This window comes from Glycine soja, chromosome 7 (genome assembly GCF_004193775.1).
Source record: "Glycine soja cultivar W05 chromosome 7, ASM419377v2, whole genome shotgun sequence".
Taxonomy (NCBI): domain Eukaryota; kingdom Viridiplantae; phylum Streptophyta; class Magnoliopsida; order Fabales; family Fabaceae; genus Glycine; species Glycine soja.
The window spans coordinates 27,768,916-27,775,725 of NC_041008.1; positions in this window are offsets into that span (position 1 = coordinate 27,768,916).

Consider the following 6,810-nt stretch of genomic DNA (forward strand, 5'->3'; position numbering starts at 1 on the left):
AGGATAATGTGTCGGTACTGATCATTTTCAAATTTTTGCAGGTTCCGCTGGCAGGGAGGTTCACTGGCCGAATGGTGTTTCGCTTGAACGAAATTAGTGTCTCATCTTTACTTCCCTTTTATCTCCAATAAAAGACGAGTAAAGAGGGGCAGCTGTCATACCCTAATTTTGTCCGGGGACCATCCGTTGTTGGGATGCGACCCTCGTTTGACCACTTCGAGGTATTTGGCACCCATCGTTAGGCAATTTGTGAAGTTCCGAGACATGCCAGAAGCCAAAAGAAAAGAGTTGTAGCACAATTCGTGAAGTTCCGTGACATGCCGAAAATTAAAAGGAAGTGTTAGTGCGCAATCCGTAAAGTTTCGTAACGTTCCGGAAGGCAAAAAAGGGATGATTACGTAATCCATAAGGTTTCGCAACATTACGGAAAGAGAACAAGTATCGTTACGAAATTCGTAAGTTTCCGTAACTTTACGGAAAAAGAATCACCAAAAAAAGGCATGGGGTGTATTTAGTAAAAATGGGGGTTCAAATAGTAACCAGGCCCACTTGGGCCTTCCAGGATGTTCCTCCAGAAGGCGGTTGCTTCTGGAGGAAGCAACCTGGCTCGCCTGGGCGAGCTGGGTGGCAAGCTCCTCCCCTATTCTCCTATAAATAGGGGGAGGAGTGAAGGAGAAAAATGTTCAACTCTCCTGGTATATGAGATTCACTTAAAATTAGTGAGAAAAATTGATTCCGTGAAGAAAATCCAAGCCGAGGCACTTCCGTAACATTTCTGTGGGTGATTTCGCGAAGATTTTCAACCGTTCTTCGACGTTCTTCAGTCTTCAACCGGTAAGTTCTCGAAATCAAACTTTTCAATTCATTCTATGTACCCTTAGTGGTCCTCATTTGTTTTCACGTGCTTTTATTTCATTTACTTTCCGTACCTCCTTTTGACGTGCTTTAGTCATTTACTTAAGTCATTTTCTCCCTAATCAAAAAATAAAATAAATTTCCACCGATCATTTGAATTGTAACATCCGTTAATTTATGTTAAAATGAAATTCGACCGTTCGGTCCTGCCGTAACCATGTTGGAAACCAAAAAGAGGTAAAATATTAATATAATAATCAAAAATATATTTTAGTAAAATAAATAATAAAAAAATCAATCGGACGTTTTTCTTTGGGATTTCTCTTTCTAAATCGAATCGACTAATAACCAAAGTGAAACTAAGGCTAAAATCAATTCATAAACCAAACTTTTGTCATCGCCTAAAAAAGCCATTTTCAAAGGTCCAACGCCTTGAAATGGTCTTTTCCGCTTTTATTGGTTAAGTGTAGATTTCTAAAAAGCCTAAAATCAATATGCAACTTTATTACCTCTTTCAAAAAATAAATAAATCATTAATAGTCCAATGCCTTAATGTTTTTCTCACTTTTCAAAAGAATCGAAAGATCGTCTAATGGTCCAACACCTTAAATGACCTTTCATTCAATAAAAAACATATCTTGCAAAAAAGGATAAAAAAAATAACTTAACCAAAATGCTTTGTTCACAAAAGAACTACGTAGGTCTGATTTTCTCATCGCAATTGAGGAATACGTAGGAGTAAAGGGAAACACCCTTGTCGACCACAAAAAGATAAAAAATATAAAAGGCATAAAAGACATAAGAACGTAAAAAGGGAAAAGAATATAAATTGAAGTCATATTAGCACATTTGATTAAAGGCTGCCGTCTCTTGTGACGGACGCGTGGGGTGCTAATACCTTCCCCATGCATAAATACAACTCCCGAACCTTTCACTTAAAGTTCGTAAATCACATCTTTTCCGATTTTTCCGACGTTTTCCTCAAATAAACGTTGGTGGCGACTCCGCGCATATTCCTTTCTTGGAACACGCACCCGTGAGTCACGCGACGCCCTCTCGCCGAAGGGTAGGTTGCGACAACAGGGGTGTGCAAATAGCAATCAGGCCCACTTGGGCCTTCCAGGATGTTTCAACAGAAGGCAGTGCCTTCTGGTGGAAGCAACCCAGCTCGCCTGGGCGAGCTGGGCGGCAACCACCTCCCTCTTTTCCCCTATAAATAGGGGAAGGAGGGCAGAAGAAATTCGTTCAACCCTCCTGGTATCTGAGATTCACTTAAAATTAGTGAGAAAAATATTTTCCATGAAGAAAATCCAAGCCGATGCGCTTCCGTAACGCTTCTAAGACGTTTCCGTGAGCAAATCCATGAAGGTTTTCCGTCGTTCTTCAGCGTTCTTCGTTCGTTCTTCGTTCTTCAATGGGTAAGTTTTCGAATCTGAGACTTTCAATTCATTTCTTGTTTTTTATCTTGCATCTTCATTTCGTTCATTTTCGGTTTTCTTTTCTTCTGTTTTTAACGCGCTTTAACCAATTGTTTAAGTCATTATCTCGCCTAATAAATGATAAAATGAATTTCAACCGATCATTTGTGTTGTAATCTCGTTTAATCACTGTTAAAACAAAATCTAACTGATCGTTCACGCTATAACCTTGGTTAAACCAAAAAAAGAAAAATAATAAAATAATCAAAATATCTTCAAAAATAATAATAAAATAATCAAAATATCTTTGAATAAAATAATCAAAAAAATCAATCGGACGTTTTTCTTTGGAAGTTTTCTTGGATCAATTGACTAATAACCAAAGTGAAACTAAGGCTAAAATCAACTCACAAATCAAGCTTTATCCGCAAAAATCACTAAAAACCGTTTTATGGTCCAATGCCTTAAACGGTCCTTTTTGCTTTTATCGGTTAACATGGACCGTTCAAAAGCATAAAATCAACATGTAACTTTACCGCTTTTTCAAGAACTACGTGGGTCTGATTTCCTCATCGCAATTGAGGATACGTAGGAGCAAAAGCCCCGCTTTTGTCGACCACCCCAAGAGATCGTTAATGGTCCAACGCCTTAAACGTTTCTCTCCTTTCAAAAACAAGAGATCGTTAAATGGTCCAACGCCTTAACATTTCTCTCCATTCAAAAAACAAGAGATCATTAATGGTCCAATGCCTTAATGTTTTCTCTCCTTTCAAAAGAGTCGAAAGATCGTTTAATGGTCCAAAAGCCTTAAATGACCTTTTATTCAGTTAAAATATATCTTGCAAAAAAGATAAAAACAACTTAACCAACGTTCAGTTCTCAAAGAACTACGTAGGTCTGATTTCCTTATCACAATTGAGGAATACGTAGGAGCAAGGGAAACACCCTTGTCGACCACAAAAAGATAAAAATACAAAAAAAGAAGGCATAAAAAGACATAAACGTAAAAGGGAAAATAAAACAAATTGAAGTCATATTTTGCACACTTGATTAAAGGCTGCCGTCCCTTATGATGGACGCGTGGGGTGCTAATACCTTCCCTTGTGCGTAAATACAACTCTCGAACCTTTCACACTTAAAGTTCGTTAGACCACTCCTTTTCCGGTTTTTCCGACGTTTTCCTCGAATAAATGTTGGTGGCGACTCCGCGCGTTTTCCTCCCTTGGAAGATGCACCCGTGAGCCCTCGCGTCGCCCTACGGCCGAAGGGTAGGTTGCGACAGTTGCGATAAAATGATTTGATACAAATCCAACAATGAGTCCTGTGAAAGTAGTGATACCGAGGACCCGGATGTTGATTTTGAGGAACTAATAAATCAAGCCGAGGAAGGGAAAGATGAGGATTGGGGGCTTCCTCTAGAGTTGAAAAGAATGGTTGAGCAGGAAGAGAGGGGAATGAAGCCACACCAAGAAGAAACAAAAGTTATGAACTAGGGTATTGGGGAAGAAAGAAAGGAAGTCAGGGTTGGCACTGGCATGCCTGCAAGCGTTCGAGGTGAATTGGTATCTCTGTTGTGAAACTAGCAAGACATCTTTGCTTGGTCCTACCAAGATATGCCCGGTTTGAGTTCTGACATCGTACATTACAGATTGCCTCTAAATCCCAAGTGCTCCCTGGTAAAGCAAAAGCTGAGGAGGATGAAGCCCGAGATGTCCCTGAAGATCAAAGAAGAAGTGAAGAAGCAATTTGATGTTGGCTTCTTGGCCATTTCTCGATACCCAGAATGGGTCACTAACATCGTGCCAGTCTCTAAAAAGGATGGAAAGGTGCGAATGTGCATGGAATATCAGGATCTAAATCAAGCCAGTCTAAAGGATAACTTTCCTTTGCCGCTCATCGACATCATTGTAGATAACACGACCAGAGAATGTTACGAAGGAATACCCTTAGAAGGCCTCTACTAACGACAAGAGAATGTTACGAAGGTTGGCAGCCGGCTTCTTCCTAAGCGGGAATATCTTATATAAAATGAACCACGACATGGTATTGCTTTGATGTGTGGATGCCAGAGAGACTGAGCAAATGCTGGTAGAGGTGCATGAAGGATCCTTTGGAACACATGCCAATAGACATGCCATGGCTCAGAAGATTCTAAGAGTAGGGTATTACTGGCTCACTGTGGAGAGCGATTGTTGCATCCATGTGAAGAAATGCCGTAAATGCCAAGCCTTCACTGATAATGTTAACGCTCCACCCATACCATTGAACGTCTTGGTAGCACCTTGGCCATTCTCTCTATGGCACATAGATTTGATCGGAGTCATTGAGCCTAAAGCTTCAAATGAGCATCGCTTCATCTTAGTCTCCATTGACTACTTCACCAAATGGGTCGAAGTGGCTTCATACGCTAGTGTGACTAGGAGTGTGGTGATTAGATTCATCAAAAAGGAGATAATTTGCCGATATAGGTTGCCCAGGAAAATTATCACCGGTAACGCCACCAACCTGAACAACAAGATGATGAAGAAGATAGTTCAGAAGATGACCATGTCATACAAGGATTGGCACGAGATGCTCCCCTTTGCTTTGCATGGTTATTGAACTTTGGTGCGCACATCGACTGGGGAAACCCCTTTCTCTTTAGTGTACGGGATGGAGGTTGTGCTCCTGTTTGAGGTGGACGTTCCTTCTTTGAGAATTCTAGCCGAGTCGAGGTTGGAAGAAGCAGAATGGGCCCAAACTCACTTTGATCAGTTGAATCTTATCGAGGGTAAAAGAATGAAGTTGAATAAAGTTGAATAAATGAGGTCTTGGTTTGAAGACTTGGATTGGTTTAAGGACTTGGCTGATTTTGTTTTGGATTTACTTTTTATGCTTAATTTTTAATTTTGGTTTTGGGGTTTACTACTTTTTCTTAGTTCCCACTTATTCCCCATTGCTCCTCTATTCCTTTAGGTTTTAGCTACTTATCCCATACTTTCCTCTACCTTGTCCTTGGCCCCATTACAACCTTAAAAGGCCTTTTGATCCTCATGTGCATGTGTTTGTGGTGTGGTTGTCAATTTTAGAGTCTTGCCAAGTCTATGTGGTGTTTGTTTTCATGAGTGCTCTGAGAGTAAACAGTAGCCTAGACACTTGAGAGATAGAGTGCATATCTTGTGAGGCTTTATCACTTTTCATTCAATTCTTGAGCTGATTGACTACCTTGCCATGTTTAAGGTTCTTGGATGATTTTCATGACTGCCTTGATTCTTTAACTCTTTACATGTTGGATGTTACCCATTCCTTTCATTCCTTGAGATTCATTGAGAAATATGTAAATGTTTTTGTGTTTGTTTGTCTCTCTTTAATGTCTCTGGATTTGTTCCTTGCTCTGCTTTTTTATTTTGCCCAGGAGTGCAAAAGGCTAAGTGTGGGGGGATTTGATGTGTCATTATTTTCTCATATTTCGTAAAACCTTTTTGTCACCATTTTAATTACTGATTAGCCTTAATTGTCAAATTAATTATGCAGTTTTATCATTTGGGCCTACTTGACTAATTTTGTGTTTTTAATTTAATTTCAGGAAAATTATAAGCAATTAGGCATGGATCCAGAATTGGGCTGAACCGGCTTGGACTTGAAGAGAATAGACAATTTTATTTTATCCAATTTTATTTTATTTGGGCCAGTTTTATTTTATTTCGTTTTTGGGCTTGGACTTTCAAGGAGAATTGTAAACTTTGGGGCTGAGGACATATATAGCAGCACTAGGGTTTTAGTGAGAGCAGACAGTTTTGGAGAGGAGATAATTCTAGGGTTTTGCAATTCCAGTTTTTACTATTCATGCACACTGTTCACGTAGAATAAATTTTTGTTTTTTGCTTCAATCTACAATTTTTTTTTCTGCTTCTTCTTGGAATTCGTTTTTGTTTTCTGCTGATTAATGGAAGGCTAAGTCTCCCGTGTTGTTTTCTCTTGAGGATCAAGCACAGCTCTGTTTGAGGTTTTGTTATTACTATTGAATTCTGATCAGTTTTTCCTCTTCACCAATTGCTCTATATTTGCTGCTATTAATCCATGCATGCTTAATGCTTGATTAATTGTCTCTACGCTTAATTTACGTTCATGCTTAATGATCAATTTCGTTCATGATTAATTGGTGTATGTGTTGCTTAATCACATAATGATAGCCTTATGTTAATTTTCGCTTAGTAATTTAATTTAGGGTTGGATTAAGTGGTTGAACTAATTAGGGATAAATTATTGTAACCTAGGATAAGAGACTTGCTTGTGAATCAAGGGGAAACAACATGTTTTAATTCTATTATTTCTTTAATTTGAATTTGCTTGCTGTTTAATTTACAAAAACGAATAACCCCCCCTAATTCGTTACTGTTTTATTACTATCTGTTATGAACATTTAGTTGACCATTGCTCGTTGGGAGACGACCTAGGATCACTTCCTAGATACTGCATTTTTAATGTTTATTTGATTCGGGTACAGCCTCAATCACAATTTTTGTAGCACAAGATTAGTTTCCAAGTTGAACCTCAC